The following is a 17,363-nucleotide window of genomic DNA, read 5'->3' on the forward strand; positions in this document are numbered from 1 at the left end:
TATTAGTTGTATTAGTAGTTGTAGCAGTGGTTTGTATTAGTAGTTGTATCAGTAGTTGTATTAGTTGTATTAGTAGTTGTATCAGTAGTTTGTATTAGTTGTATTAGTAGTTTTAGCAGTGGTTTGTATTTGTTGTATTAGTAGTTGTATCAGTAGTTTGTATTAGTTGTATTAGTAGTTGTAGCAGTAGCTTGTATTAGTTGTATTAGTAGTTGTAGCAGTAGTTTGTATTAGTTGTATTAGTAGTTGTAGCAGTGGTTTGTATTAGTAGTTTTAGCAGTGGTTTGTATTAGTTGTATTAGTAGTTTTAGCAGTGGTTTGTATTAGTTAAAAAAAAATCATTTGGAAACTTTTGAAAATGAGATCTCATCCTGCAAAATATCAAATAAATAAATAGTTTAGGAGGATGCCATTAATGTTTACTTCTTTATTTCCGCTTCTCTATTTTCAACACTGATTTTGCTACTATTAGTAATTATTTTACAATCTTTGAAAAACAAGAAAACACACAACAATAAGTCAATAGAGACGTGTTAATATTATTTGTGACATATACAGCACCTAGAGAATATTCAACATTGAGACCTTTTTTTCTGTTCAGTTCCATTCCCTAGTTTTTGCAAACCTGCATCTGCCTAATCCGCCATAGGTAACAGAGAAGAAATCTCAACCATTAATTGTTGATCAGGGCAGTTGGGAAAAGCGCCAAAGGAAAACAATGACAAATATCTACACACCATGCGAACAGCAGTACAAACTGCACCACGAGCAGGATTGATTGGAGCAATTTAATATAAAAAAAAAAAATCCTAGGAGGACAGTTCTGAAAATTACTTTTTAATCATCTAAGGAGGCCCTGTGCCTCGTCTCTCCAGATGACTCTGTGTTGAAGACTATCAGCCATTAGGAACCAGGAGCCGTCCTTCGCAAACGGAAAAGTCCTAGAAGGAAAAGTAGTGGTTAACAACAGTCATATTTAGGGAGACAGTCTTTGTTTAAGAAATGTTGTGGCATGGTTAGGATTAAGAGTAGTTTTATGTCTTAACTACTTTCATGATTTGAGGCCCCAAACTCTGGTATTCATATTTTTCCACCCAGTTATGTACTCCCCACACATACCCTCTCAAGGGGTCGTGAAGGTATGCGTCACAAGCCGTAGTGACATGCACAATGCATTAGGAAATGGAATAATCCCTAACGTAACGTTATGGCCCACACAAACTTAATGATGAATTCTCTTTTTCCAGGCCTTTGGAAATATATTTATGAAATGTAAGTACAAATATGACATATCATTCCTCATTTCTCTTTACGTCCAAGGCGTTATTTTTAGTCAAGTATCCATTTATCTTGTTTGTTGTGTTTTTTTCCCTTCGTGCCACGCAGGTCAGGTAATTAAACAGCGGTTGTTGTCAATGTTTTTGTTGGCGAGCAAATGAAACTGTCATTGTAGCATCAAAAATAATCAATTTGATGAGTCTTGTATATACTCTACTCAAAGTAATGTGATATTGATTGGGTCCCTCTGATGTGAGAATAATTATTGGTTTTTGACAAATTACAGCTCAATCGTTTATTTTTTCCTTTTGTTTCCCCGCGCCAGTGCCACAGCTGAATCAAGCTGAACTGAATGTGTTTTCCAGTGTTTTGATAACAAAGGCTTACATCTATGATTATATTACCTCTCTTCTTATCAATACATGATAGCATGCCTACCATTCAACATCTGACTACATCAAAAGTTACACAGCAAGATTTGCATTCAAATACACTCAATTCCAGACAGGCATCTCCATGGAACACACAGACGCAATGATAAGTTATTACATTTCATATGTTGCAAGGCATTGTGGACGTTGCGCTGCAGAACTAATACATTATTTAAATCCATATCACCCTCTCCTGTCTATGCTGGTTATGGATGACAATAAAACAGTCCCAGTTCTGAATCAAAGTGACATGGACCAAAGCAATCATATCCACTGGTCTTAATGTGGCCCCCATGATGATGCATGGAGGTACGGTGCAGGGACCGGGGAGGGGCCCCGGATCACCTCAGTTCCTATTGGTTTGGGTAGCACCTCAGTCCTTATTGATTAGTGTACCACCTCAGTCCCTATTTATTAGTGTACCACCCCAGTCCCTATTGATTAGGGTAGCACCTCAGTCCCTATTTATTAGGGTAGCAGCCTTAGTCCCTAATTTATTAGGGTAGCACCTCAGTCCCTATTGATTAGGGTAGAACCTCAGTCCTTATTGATTAGAGTAGAACCTCAGTCCTTATTGATTAGGGTAGAACCTCAGTCCTTATTGATTAGGGTAGAACCTCAGTCCTTATTGATTAGTGTACCACCTCAGTCCCTATTTATTAGGGTAGCACCTCAGTCCTTATTGATTAGGGTAGAACCTCAGTCCTCATTTATTAGGGTAGAACCTCAGTCCTTATTGATTAGGGTAGAACCTCAGTCCTTAATGATTAGTGTATGTAATAAAGAGAGCGAAACAGTTGGCCCCACTGCTTTAACAAGGTTAGCTAGGAAGGTCTAAGGAGAGAACGTGTGTGTACAGTTGAAGTCGAAGGTTTACATACATTTAGGTTGGAGTCATTAAAACTAGTTTTTCAACCACTCCACAAATTTCTTGTTAACAAACTATAGTTTTGGCAAGTCGGTTAGGACATCTACTTTGTGCATGACACAAGTAATTTTTCCAACAATTGTTCACAGACAGAATATTTCACTTATAATTCACTGTATCACAATTCCAGTGGGTCAGAAGTTTACATACACTAAGTTGACTGTGCCTTTAAACAGCTTGGAAAATTCCAGAAAATGATGTCATGGCTTTAGAAGCTTCTGATAGGCTAATTGACATAATTTGAGTCAATTGGAGGTATACCTGTGGATGTACTTCAAGGCCTACCTTCAAACTCAGTGCCTCTTTGCTTGACATCATGGGAAAATCTAAAGAAAGCAGCCAAGACCTCCACAAGTCTGGTTCATCCTTGGGAGCAATTTCCAAACGCCTGTACAAACAATAATACGCAAGTATAAACACCATGTGACCACGCAGCCGTCATACCGCTCAGGAAGGAGACACGTTCTGTCTCCTAGAGATGAGCGTACTTTGGTGCGAAAAGTGCAAATCAATCCCAGAACAACAGCAAAGGACCCTGTGAAAGTGCTGGAGAAAACAGGTACAAAAGTATCTATATCCACAGTAAAACCCCGTTACACCAGCTCTGTCAGGAGGAATGGGCCAAAATTCACCCAACTTACTGTGCGAAGTTTGTGGAAGGCTATCCGAAACGTTTGACCCAAATTAAACAATTTAAAGGCAATTTCAAATTTTATTTCAAGTCAAATGTATTTATAAAGCCCTTCTTACATCAGCTGATTTCACAAAGTGCTGTACAGAAACCCAGCATAAAACCCCAAACAAGCAAGCAATGCAGGTGTAGAAGCACGGTGGCAAGGAAAAACTCTCTAGAAAGGCCAGAACCTAGGATGAAACCTAGAGAGGAACTAGGCTATGAGGGGTGGCCAGTCCTCTTCTGGCTGTGCCGGGCCAAGATGTTCAAATGTTCATAGATGACCAGCAGGGTCAAATAATAATAATCACAGTGGTTGTCGAGGGTGCAACATGGAATGTGATGAAAGAAATAAAAGCTGAAATAAATCATTCTCTCTACTATTATTCTGACCTTTGACATTCTTACAATAAAGTGGATTAAATGTCAGGAATTGTGAAAAACTGAGTTTAAATGTATTTGGCTAAGGTGTATGTTAACTTCCGACTTCAACTGTATGTATGTGTGTGTGTGTGTGTGTGTGTGTGTGTGTGTGTATGTATGTATGTATGTATGTATGTATGTATATGGGAAAGCCACTAAATATGCTGATGTGTGCATTTTGGGTGTATATGCCTATGGGTGTCTACAGAAATTAATTTGTGTGTGTGTGCGCGTGTGTGTGTGTGTGTGTGCGTGCTGCAGGCAGCGTTCCCCTTTGCGCCGTGCACATAAAAACACCTCTTGCACATAAGGGGCTTGTGCATGGAAAAATCAATAGGTTGGTGATAAGAATATGCTGCAGTCATTCCCCAGGTGAGAGACTGATCCGAGCTCTACCAAGGTTTTCTCCGTCCCAACTCCAAATAATGCTTAGAGGCCAGCGGCCCGAAAAACCTTGCCACAACATCTACTGATAATGATGGCCTTACACCACTGGACCAAGCATTACAGTAATATATTGCTATCTCTACAGAGCCTTTAGACAGTAGTCATATCCCAAGAATTATTCCACATTTTGTTGTGTTACAGCCTGAATTCAAAATGGATTAAATATTTTTTTAAATACTCACCCATCTACACACAATACCCCATAATGAAAAAGTTCAAACATATTATTATACATTTTTGCAAATTTTTCTAACAATAGGTGCCCTTCTTTGCGAGGCATTGGAAAATCTCCTTGGTCTTTGTGGTTGAATCTGTGTTTGAAATTCTCTGCTCGACTAAGGGACCTTACAGCTAATTGTATGTGTGGGGTACAGAGATGAGGTAGTCATTAAACAATTATTTTAAATGCTAGTATTGCACACAGAGTGAGTCCATGCAACGTATTATGTGACATGTTAAGCACATTTTTACTCCTGAAACTATTTAGGCCATAACAAAGGGGTTGAATAATTACTGGCTCAAGACACTTCAACTTTTTATTTTTTATTAATTTGGAAAAATTGGGGAAAATATAATTACACTGACATTTTGGGGCATTGTGCGTAGGCCAGTGACACAAATTCTCACTGTAAGCCATTTAAATTCAAGCTGTAACGCAACAAAATGTGGAAACAGTCAAGGGGTGTGAATACTTTCTGAAGGCACAGTAATGGAGAATGTGTGAGGGGGACATCATCATGACTAGTATTGTATATCACGTCAAGCTGTGGTGTCACTTTTATTCATGCCAGCTTCTTCCCTTTCTTTCTTGATCCTTGTCTCTCGTTAACTCAGGCCTGGCAGGTGAAAAATGTAAGCTGCCTTTGCAGAGCGGGGGCTGATAAATACGGGGTGACAGCCAAACCGCGGAGGTAGCATTAGCTAGCGTGAGTGTTTTCAATTGCTCGACTAATGGGCATTCGGTCCAAGTTTCGACATTCCACTGCACCATCTAATGAAAATACAGCCTCCTTACAAGTCGGTCATTTAACATCATTGTCGAGAAAAAGGGGAAAGAAAATGCTTTCCGTAAAAACCTGTGGCTGGGATACACCGGATTCATTATAACTCCACCGTCCAGTTGAATAACGTGATAATAAAGATACTGGTGTTATCTAGCTGTTTCCCAAGAAGAAAAGATTATACCAAATTGGGTTGTTTCTCCTCCCCACAGGCTGCTACTGCGGTGAACAGTCTCTCATTACCCTGCAGTATCAGTAGAAACGTGTCCATTTTGAGTGATGACTTTCCTACAGGAACTAACAGCTGTATGTGCAAATCATGCATATAAATCAATGACCGGGGCCTATGTATTTCAAATGCACCCATTAATTAAGCAAATGTCAGATACGATGAACCGTGAAGTTCATTACATTTTTAGCATTCAAACCATGGGATTATCTGTAGAGGAGACGATGTTATACATAATGATTAACGCTAGTCTGAGTAATGCAGGGTGGCTGCCAGCTAGCCTTCAGTACAGATGTTAGTACACTAGCCAGAGAGCTCAACAGCTTCCTCAGTAGAGTGAGAGAGAGGAGCAGGGATGGAGGAAAGTTGATCAAAAGGAAGACAAACAAAAAGGGCTGGGGTGTGGTTTATGTGCACACATCCTAGAATTCACACACAGAAAGACAGGAGAGATGCATCTCCTACCAGCCAAGTATGTTGAGTCACGTGAACCCCCCCTCTCCTCTCACGTGTGGCATGCAATTGTGTGTGTGGGGGGGGGGGGGGGGGGGGGGGGGGGGGGAGCTGTGTGTGTGGGGCAAGCCTATCCCTGGCCGTGTGTTTCGTGCCAGGCTGCAGTTTTGTTCAAGTTGCTGTGAGATGACAGGGGGGACATGGGGAGAAAAGGAGAGAGAGCTGGTCGATCCCAGCTGTCTGCATTAAGCAATGACCTCTGCATAATGAAAGATAGAGAGAACATTTCCTAGTCATTACAAGGTTCCACGATTTGCATATTCATATTTTTTTTTCTCACTCTTTTGCAAATGATTTTCCTGGGAGCAGGACATCTGCCTCTGCCACATTTAGAAAAAAAACACATGATTCATCCAGATGTTTGGTACTCTTCAGAAATATGGCATGATGTTGACCTCGTTGCATCCTGTATTTTGCATGGCTTACTAAAGCACCAGAGAGTTGTATCAAGGGTCAGTGCAAGTGGAGTAGAGTGTATGATTGCAAAGAGCTTGCAGGGATCGACAGCACATTCTGCTCACTCTTTTTCTATGCTCTATATTCTGTTGTTACACTATGTGACAGACATCAGCATCATATTTCTGTTTTAAATAAAATAATGCTAAGTGGGCAACAGCACATGACATGAAAGTGGTCTGCATAATAGTTTTCATATGGTGAGGAATCGTAATCACTCGAATGGTCTGCATAATAGTTTTCATATAGTGTGGAACCATAATCAACCAGAATGGTCTGTATAACAGTAGTCATGTGGTGAGGAACTGTAATCCCCAGAATGGTCTGTATAACAGTAGTCATGTGGTGAGGAACTGTAATCCCCAGAATGGTCTGTATAACAGTAGTCATGTGGTGAGGAACTGTAATCCCCAGAATGGTGTATGATATGCTTTTGTGTTAAGGCAGATCTTAGAGAGGGCCTAACTGTACATTTCCACAGTAGAAATGCTCTGTCTTTAATGACCCAGTGAGATTGTGAACTAACCTTTTGAGTTGGCCATTTTATTCAACAGAAAATAACCTCTGGTGCCAAAAGCACAGGAGGTTGGTGGCACCTTAATTGGGGAGGACGGGTTCGTGGTAATACCTGGAGCGGAGTTAGTGGAACGGTATAAAACACATGGTTTCTATGTGTTTGATTCCATTCCATGTGCGCCGTTCCAGCCATTATTTTGAGCCGTCCTCCCCTCACCAGCCTCCACTGGATATGCATTTGTGTTAGTGGATTTAAGAATGACCTAGCTGTATATAAATGTAAAATTTTATATGAGACTTATATGAATAAACTGCTCTAATGACCTCAGTTACTCCTCGGACCTCAGCATTTAATACTATTGTGAATTTGAAGTAAATGGACAAATTAACATGGTGCTAGAATGTCATAGTACGTGTAAGGAGAAACACAGGTCTCCTGTTATAATTCAGTTTTTTTCACATAATGTTTACGATTCTTACAGTATCTTCACAGTGGGCTGAGATACCCATGTACATATTTATATGAATTGAATATGCCTTGTAAGATGTCTGCTGGAAGCCACCGGTTCTCTTTGATCTAAGGGCTCGCCACAACAAAGACAGATCCTTTCTACTTCCTGCGTTACAATTATATTTAACATCAAATGAAACTGAATGGTGCAGATGAAGTTGGTTAAATATCCATAAAACACTCGAATAGGCATATATGATTAAATGCAAAGTTTTTCATCAAAAGGAGTTTTTTGTTTAACAGAGAGAGAGAGAGAGAGAGAGAGAGAGACCGAGCAAGAACTCATCTGAAACACCTCTTTGACAGTCAAGTATACATTTGAATTCCTTTTATTTAGTTGGACCACTTTCAAATGATTGGAGCGCACGGCAGCCCAGCAACACAGCCTGCAGAGTCGCCCTGTCTACCGCGCGCAGTAACGATCACCGCAGCACTTCTGAACACAAACTGTTTTATGCGAATAACACAAGCTGAGGGGTACATAAATATAGAATTAGACAAAGTGTTATTTCTTTTTATGTTTTTTCTTCTCCCCCCTCCACCCTTCACGAGCAACATCCCCAGGTTTTAGGAATATGCAGATGTACGAGCCTACTTCAGAAAGTTACAGTTCCTTTGTGATAGCTCTGCAGAAAGGCTTTCTTTTAACTTAAATCAGCAAATGTGAAGCAGCACAGACCTGAGGGTATCTTTTTCTCTTCCCCCCCCCCCCCCTCAAAACATAATTGCTCCTAGGGATCGATTTGAAATGTAAATTGTGGTGAAATAGTGTTTGTCATTAGCAATCAAATATTTGAACCGTCGGAATACCTTTGTCCTCTGGTGAGGAATATTGCACAGGGCATACGACTTTGTTGATGAATTGCGTATTTGTGGATACTGCTCAGCATCCCGAACTAACAACCGTTGACAAATGGAAGAGAAGAGAAAAACAGACCTGATGGGAGAGAAAAGAGTACATAGAAAATACTATGTATGAACTAAAACATATAGATAGACAAATACAATATCATTATTTGATGTATGGATGTGCATGGTTTAATGTTCACGAACAGTACAATTGCAATTCATAATATTCAAACCAATGGTACAGTATGCACTCTATTAAGTGCTGTCCAGCATTACAGAACAATAAAATGAATAAAATATTGATATGATACCAGAAACACTTCTTTAGATACTCATCAAATAAATATATCATTTCATCTGAATTGACATGCCGTCCAGATATGTTGTTTAAATTCACAGTAAAAATCAATATACACCTTTACCACTTAGGTATCTCTGAGACCCAAAATGACTGTCAGACAAATAGGAACAAAGCCAGACCAGACCGATAGGGACCAAGCCAGACCAGACCGATAGGGACCAAGCCAGACCAGACAGATAGGAACCAAGCCAGACCAGACAGATAGGGACCAAGCCAGACCAGACAGATAGGAACCAAGCCAGACCAGACAGATAGGAACCAAGCCATACCAGACAGATAGGAACCAAGCCAGACCAGACAGATAGGAACCAAGCCAGACCAGACAGATAGGGACCAAGCCAGACCAGACAGATAGGAACCAAGCCAGACCAGACCGATAGGGACCAAGCCAGACCAGACCGATAGGGACGAAGCCAGGCCGGACAGAAAGGAACCAAGCCAGACCAGACAGATAGGAACTAAGCCAGACCAGACCGATAGGGACCAAGCCAGACCAGACAGATGGGGACAAAGCCAGACCAGACAGATGTGGACCAAGCCAGACCAGACCGATAGGAACCAAGCCAGACCAGACAGATGGGGACCAAGCCAGACCAGACAGAACGGGACCAAGGCAGACCAGACAGATGGGAACCAAGCCAGACCAGACAGATAGGGACCAAGCCAGACCAGACAGATAGGGACCAAGCCAGACCAGACAGATAGGGACCAAGCCAGACCAGACAGATAGGGACCAAGCCAGACCAGACAGATAGGGACCAAGCCAGACCAGACAGATAGGAACCAAGCCAGACCAGACCGATAGGGACCAAGCCAGACCAGACAGATGGGGACAAAGCCAGACCAGACAGATGTGGACCAAGCCAGACCAGACCGATAGGAACCAAGCCAGACCAGACAGATGGGGACCAAGCCAGACCAGACAGAACGGGACCAAGGCAGACCAGACAGATAGGGACCAAACCAGACCAGACAGATGGGGACCAAGCCAGACCAGACAGAAAGGATCCAAGCCAGACCAGACAGATGGGAACCAAGCCAGACCAGACAGATAGGGCCCAGCCAGACCAGACAGATAGGGACCAAGCCAGACCAGACAGATAGGGACCAAGCCAGACCAGACAGATGGGGACCAAGCCAGACCAGACAGATAGCGACCAAGCCAAACCAGACAGAAAGGAACCAAGCCAGACCAGACAGATGGGGACCAAGCCAGACCAGACAGAAGGGGACCAAGCCAGACCAGACAGATGGGGACCAAGCCAGACCAGACAGATAGGGACCAAGCCAAACCAGACCGATAGGAACCAAGCCAGACCAGACCGATAGGGACCAAGCCAGACCAGACAGAAAGGAACCAAGCCAGACCAGACAGATAGGGACCAAGCCAGACCAGACAGATGGGGACCAAGTCAGATCAGACAGATAGGAACCAAGCCAGACCAGACCGATAGGGACCAAGCCAGACCAGACAGAAAGGGACCAAGCCAGACCAGACAGATGGGGACCAAGCCAGACCAGACAGATAAAAAGCTGTTGCTTTTGTAGAGCGATAGGTAAAGATGCTTCGTAGGTGACTGTTGATGTGCCGGGGGGCTAGGGTCAGTCTGTTTCATCTGGAGTATTCTCTTGTCTTATCCGGTGTCCTGTGTGAATTTAAATATGCTCTCTCTAATTCTCTCGTTCTTTCTTTCTCTCGGAGGACCTGAGCCCTAGGACCATGCCTTGGGACTACCTGGCATGATGACTCCTTGCTGTCCCCAGTTCACCTGGCCATGCTGCTGCTCCAGTTTCAACTGTTCTGCCTGCGGCTACGGAACCCTGACCTGTTCACCGGACGTGCTTGTTGCACCCTCGACAACTACAATGATTATTATTATTTGACCATGCTGGTCATTTATGAACATTTTAACATCTTGACCATGTTCTGTTATAATATCCACCCGGCACAGCCAGAAGAGGACTGGCCACCCCTCATAGCCTGGTTCCTCTCTAGGTTTCTTCCTAGGTTTTTGGCCTTTCTAGGGAGTTTTTCCTAGGGAGTTTTTCCTAGCCACCGTGCCTCTTTCACATGCATTGCTTGCTGTTTGGGGTTTTAGGCTGGGTTTCTGTACAGCACTTTGAGATTTCAGCTGATATACGAAGGGCTATATAAATAAATTTGATTTGATTTGATTTGTTGTCAATGTGTGTAGGGTGTCTTTGGTTCAAGCCCAGGTTGGGGAGAGGAGAGGAATGGAAGCAATACTTTAACATACAACACTGATCGTATTTTACATACAACACTGCAACCCCCCACCCCCCTCCCACCTGTGTGCCGGTGTGCTCAAGTGTGTGCGTTCATGTGTGCATGTGTGTTTGTGAGAATGGGTCTTCATGGTCCCTGAGTGACAGATAGTGACGGGGAGCTCTGCTCAGCGTTTATTAGAGGAGTTGATTGAATTGGTGGGTGTGACGCTGTCACTCTTAATGGAGTGATCTCTAATTGGAGCAAATTAGCTCCACAGGCTTCTGGGTAATGTCAGGGGTAGGAAACGAGGAAACAGAGAGGCTATAGGAGGACAGTGGACGGATCACACAGCGAGGATTAGATTGTACATTAACTCTAGCCTCTTCTGTAGCCTGCTGTACTGTAGACTAGAACACTATACAGCAAAGACTGATGAAGACCTCAGGGTCAAAACATTGCACAAGAAAACAGTGTGGGGGTATCCATCTTTCTGTCAACACCATACAGTTTGGAGTGGTGCACTCCAAACACAACACCTTCATTCATACAGACTTGTCTAGCTGTTCACACTGTTTTAACCGAACACTGCAAATGATTCTCTATGTACCGTTAACCTGGCCCAGATATCTTTCTTTCTGAGAAGAGAGGTTTGATAAGCTAAGGCAGTGGTCTAACAGCTTCTGGGGTGGATCACAGAAGAGATAACACTAGCTGGCTGCTTGTCTGTCTATCTGTCTACTGCATGGTGCGTACAGCGGCCTCATGCCATGGCTATGATGGTTTATAGAGGTTTGGAGCAACTTCAAGGCCAAAAAAAGGTACTTTATCTTTATTTAACTAGGCAAGTCAGTTAAGAACAAATTCTTATTTTCAATGACTGCCTAGGAACAGTGGGTTAACTGCCTTGTTCAGGGGCAGAACGACAGATTTGTACCTTGTCAGCTAGGGGATTTGAACTTGCAACTTTTCGGTTACTAGCCCAACGCTCTAACCACTAGGCTACCCTGCCGCCCCATATAATGATAATATAATGTATAATGAGCACCCAGGCCGGTTTCTCTGTCCCAAAAAGCCCCGGCCGGTTCACTGTCCCAAAAGGCCCCGGCCGGATCACTGTCCCAAAAGGCCCCGGCCGGTTCACTGTCCCAAAAGGCCCCGGCCGGTTCACTGTCCCAAAAGGACCCGGCCGGTTCACTGTCCCAAAAGGACCCGGCCGGTTCACTGTCCCAAAAGGACCCGGCCGGTTCACTGTCCCAAAAGGACCCGGCCGGTTCACTGTCCCAAAAGGCCCCGGCCGGTTCACCAACACGTTGAGGGTGTGATAATAGTCGACCATAAAGAGGAATTATCATAAATGAAAATGACACGTTATTAAGATCTGATATTGGGGCCTGTGTGGTTTAGTATGATAGGTAATCTATAAAACCTTTACAGCCCAGTCACATGCCAACCGATTTCATCTCACACTCCACGCGCCACCGATACATAAGCTCACAACCTTTAATGAATCATTGTGTATGAGTAGACGGCCATTACTGGCTGATTTGTGGCCAACTTCAGCACGTCAAGCACTGGCCACCAGACAAATCAACCAGGGGCTGAATATCATCCAGCTTAATGTGGGGCCAATACTGATATTTTATCACTTGGGCCCTGATTAGTAACTTTAAGAATCGTCAATGTTCATTTTTTTAGGGCAGCAATGAAGACCTGATGACCCTCATTCATTTGCCCCACAGAATCATTAAGTATCTTTCTTTATTGGATAATGAATAGCTCTATCTGCATAGGCAGCCTGTTTAGGCCTCCTGATTCTGGCTGTGCTGTACGGGTGATCATGTGAATCACACCGCCCAATGGAACCATGTTACTATGATGTGACCATGTTACTAAACTATGCATAACAAAAGGGACAAGCATCCTGTCTGTATCCTCAGTTTGTGAATCGTCAGGCAGAATTTCAACTGTTCTGCAAGTATGCTTGAGTGTATTCATAAACACATCCCACACATGTATCAGTCACTGTCCATGTATGTCTATAATCCCTGTCCCTTCAGTTGGTGTGGCCAGTTCAGGTGATAATTGTCTTTTTAGTTGTGCACAGATGAAGAGTGTTAGACTCACACCAAAGAGGCTTCCTCCTCTTCCTCTCCCTGAGTTAGAGGGTAGAGCTTGTGGCTTCGTCTTCCTGGTTCTCCTCTGGTAACCTGTGACCTGGGCGAGGCCTTGTGTTGAGAGGAGGCTCTGCCCCATTCATGTTGCCAATCACCTTCAGGGACAAACTGCAGGCAAGAAACAAACTGTCAGAAATGCAAGTGTTGAAGTTATTTCAACAACTACATGTTGGTGTAGACAAGTTCACTACAATTTTTATAATGTTTTTGCAGTATTTTGCAGTTATAAAATATTTAAGCATGGGAACTGCAAAAAAGATTGTGCAGAAAGAGTAAACACAGTATCAAGTAAACTATCAAGGCAAATGCAGACACAGGAAGCAGATGGTTGGAGTCTTACAATGTTTATTAATCCAAAGGGGTAGGCAAGAGAATGGTCGTGGACAGGCAAAAAGGTCAAAACCAGATCAGAGTCCAGGAGGTACAGAGTGGAAGGCAGACAGAAGGCGGGAACAAAGGTCAGGCAGGCGGGAACAAAGTCCAGAAACAGGCAAGGGTCAAAACCGGGAGGACTAGGAAAAAGGAGAATGCAAAAAGCAGGAGAACGGGAAAAACGCTGGTTGACTTGGAAACATAAAAGACAAACTGGCACAGAGAGACAAGAAACACAGGGATAAATACACTGGGGAAAACAAGCTGCACCTGGAGGGGGTGGAGATAATAATGACGACAGGTGAAACTGATCAGGGTGTGACTTAAACTTCATATGCCACAAATCTCATCAAACTAGTGATAATCCATTTGGATAATTAAACACTTTGGAAATGGTCTTCTCACAAAGCCGAAACGGCTGGCAGGGAAAGCATTAATCTCTTCATGCAACATACAAAGACCAAGGACGTATCCTACCCCGGCACCGAACAGCAAAGAGAAGATAAATCATACTCATATTTCTGAAAGCTTACGATGACCTCATAGTCTATGATGCGTTCTCCGCGGCAATCAAACATGCAGTCATCGAGTACTTATAAAATACGAGGGGGAGGTTTGTCAATTAATGCTTCTGCAAGGTGTTTTTTAAAGGTTAACTTCTTCATATTCTGAATTTGGAGTTAGGTCAATATTGGCGAGCGAGGAGTCATTTGTGGACGAGGAGTGCTGAGCCAAGAAAAAGGGTTCTGGGTAATGGGGGTCTGATGGCAAATTACACCAATGAGAAGGCCCAATATTGAAATGGCATCTCTATCTTTCTGCTTCTCTTTGCTCATCACATGGACTTGTGGCAAATTGTAATTATATGGGAATCACCCCTCCTAGTTATATCTCAAGAACAGCACAGTTATACCTTGCTATTTTAAGTTCATTAAATTGATTGTGAGTGAGGAACACTCATGTCAACAATGGTTAAAGTGCACAAGTGAAAAATTATTCAAAAGTGAAAGAAAAACAATGAATGTTTTTATTTAGAACGTGGTTTAGATGCTTATCAGCATTTTCCCAAGCCATAAATAATTTGCGGAGAGGTAATATTCAAGCTGTTAGAGCTTTAGTTGTGCATCTTTAATTTGACTTTTACAGAAGCCTAGCCAGCATGGTACAACCGCACAGCTGGTTTCTACAATCTTTTCTCTTTTTTTGCAGGCCATAGACACTTAAATGTTAGCCTGGGAGGAAAAATAAACAGTGAGACATAAACCTACTGTGGTTTTAGTATGGAACAGAATGACTTTGCCCACATGAATTTCGTCAGCCATCTTGTTTCCTTCAGACAGAGCTGTTATAGGCCTATCTCTGAAGTTGTTTTGTTATGAGGGTCCTACAGGAATCTCATGTTGTTGAGAGCACTGCATTGTGGGTTGGCAGCTGGCAAACATCTGTTTATATATAATGACTGTTTAAAAAAAAGAATGAAAAAAAAAACACTTCACCACCTTTTAAATCCTTTTGACAAAGTATGCCAACTATTCTTGCTGTGCTACATTTAGTGCCATTTCCCAGCATGCCATGGTTAATATGGAAGGTACAATAGTAGAATGCCTTCCAGTTAATATTACAGATAGACATGGTTCGAACAAATTCCTTAATTGCAATGCATGATGGGCCATGACTGAAGAGTGATGGGTACATTAACACCAAAACCAGAAGGATACAGGTGCAGGAACCACACGGTTAAGGCAAATGAATATTCAGTATGTTCAATAGAAGCAGTTCTTTGCTTATTCATGGCACTCTACCCCCCCCCCCCCCCCCCCCCCCCATAACAATACAAATATACACACTAAGCTGCTGTATTAACATGGAAAGTGTCTATAGCTCAGGGCACCTCTCGGAGGGCTTGCTTTTCTCTTAGGTGTTCGTTTATATTAATTTTGAGTATAAATTGGGGTTAACATGCAAAGATAAGGAGCCTGGGGCAGTGGTCATGTTAGTCTAAGGCTTGGGCTGGTCCTCGAGGGCATGGCTTTCCAGGACACTGACAGAATTAAACCGACCTCTTCAGGTGAAAATTAACCATCTGTCAATATTGCTTAAATAAACAAAGGAATTCTCCCTGAGTAGTCATTCAAATCCCTTATCCGGCAGCGACAGATAAGAAACTGACGGTTTTTCAGCGTTCAAAGAAGTCAAATACTGTCATTGCAGGCGTTTCATTCCCTAAGCATCAGGACTGAATACTTTTGATACTAGGTCACATTTAGCATGTAGTCATTCCTAAGGGTTAATGGGCAATAAGATGTAAGATGAAAAAGCAATATATAGTAAAATGTTATATTATAGACATATTGTGATCTAGGAACAAGTGATTTGCGTGTCGTCAATTATTGCCCATTAACAACCTTTAGGAATGACTACATGATAAATGTAACCTACAGTAACCTACATTATTCCGTCCTAATGCTTGGTGAATTTTTGTTCTCTCCTGTAAAAATAAGAAATGTAATATGGTATAGATATAAAAGACAAATTCATATGAGACTTCTACACAGAGGGCTTTAGAATGGAACCATGTGCACAATGCATTCTACTCTATCCACTTGAGTTGTGCAGTCAGAGATATTTTATTTTTGCTCAGGCAGGATTGCCTCAATGTTATTTGTCTCAGAGAAGCTGTCACCTTAAATCTGCAGGCCAGTTTGCACACAGTTTGCACCCCCCCCCCGTCGCATACACTTACTGAATATTTCTGTCAGAATTACATAAAGCACTAATAAAATCTGCACAAGTGTTCTTCCGAGGGCTGGGGATGCCCTTTGGGGTTCCTGGATGTCTCTCTATATATTCAGGGAGGATTAGTTTGAATATGTAAAGAGGGCCCCCGCTGTGAGGAGAGGGGAAAGGAGGGTGGAAAACGGAACGCTCGGCGGGGCTAGTGAGCTGGCATTATCGCCCCCCCCCCCCCCCCCCCCCTCAGCCTTGTATACACACCACAGCCGGGAGTGAGGGGACACGGCTGCCACAGGCAACTCTCTCACGTGCCACCCCATGCAGTAGCGTGGCTGTCATGCCACTGTGGGGGTAGAGGGACACAGGGTGACACTGCAGGACATTCTCCTCTGTTTCTCCAGGCAGGAACACCACTCTCCCCCTCTAAGGTAAACAACAGAAGTAAGGTCACTGGTTCCTCAGCTCTTACAGTTAACATGTTTAAAGGTGGGTTGGGGGGCCAAATGATTTTCTCCAGCAGAAATGCCAAGAGTGAATTACAGTGACAGTATTTCCTTCTGGGAGATAGTGAAAAATGAATATTTCACAATATAGTAGACTTTTCACGTAAGTCCCTCAGTAAACAACTGTACCCAGATGTCTCGTTTGTGACACACAGGTTTGAGGCCACACACTCACTAATACGCATACACACACACACACACACACACACACACACACACACACACACACACACACACACACACACACACACACACACACACACACACACACACCAAAAAACACAACCTAATAGATATGCCACGCTGTGTGTTTACACACATTCTCATCCGTCAAAATATGACGGGACCCATTAGGACGACTCCACAACGCCGAGAGCTAACTGTTGACGCAGCTCCGGCATCAATCCATTTTTTTCCCCCTCTCTTTTGACGCCCAACCTTAAAATATAAATTTTGTCAGAATGGTGATGATCCAGGTTGCTCTCGAGGGGGGGGGGGGGGGTGGGGGGGGATCGGAAGAGCTGCAGTTGTTACAAAGCCAAATCAGTGGTTCATTTAATTAGACAGCCAATCTGTGCGGCCGTCTGCTCAGTCCTGACTGACTGGGGGTTGGAGTGTGTGAGGCCGAGGGCAGAGGAAGACAGGCGGTAGGAGAACACACACAGCATCCACTGTTCCTAGATACCAAATAAAGAGGGGAGTTAGCATCGGTGCTAAAATTAAATGAGGGAATAG

The 17,363-nt window shown here is 43.1% G+C and overlaps 1 long non-coding RNA gene across 1 annotated transcript; it reads right to left on the reverse strand.

Moving 5' to 3' along the window:
• Nucleotides 1–771: 771 nt before the first annotated feature.
• LOC115149976 (uncharacterized) lies at nucleotides 772–13,126 on the reverse strand. The gene is made up of 2 exons (XR_003867020.1): nucleotides 12,971–13,126; nucleotides 772–941 (listed from the first exon to the last, which is right to left on the reverse strand). It is a non-coding gene; the product is annotated as an uncharacterized LOC115149976 (long non-coding RNA).
• Nucleotides 13,127–17,363: the final 4,237 nt, after the last annotated feature.

The sequence above is a fragment of the Salmo trutta genome, chromosome 2, assembly GCF_901001165.1.
Source record: "Salmo trutta chromosome 2, fSalTru1.1, whole genome shotgun sequence".
Classification (NCBI taxonomy): Eukaryota; Metazoa; Chordata; class Actinopteri; order Salmoniformes; family Salmonidae; genus Salmo; species Salmo trutta.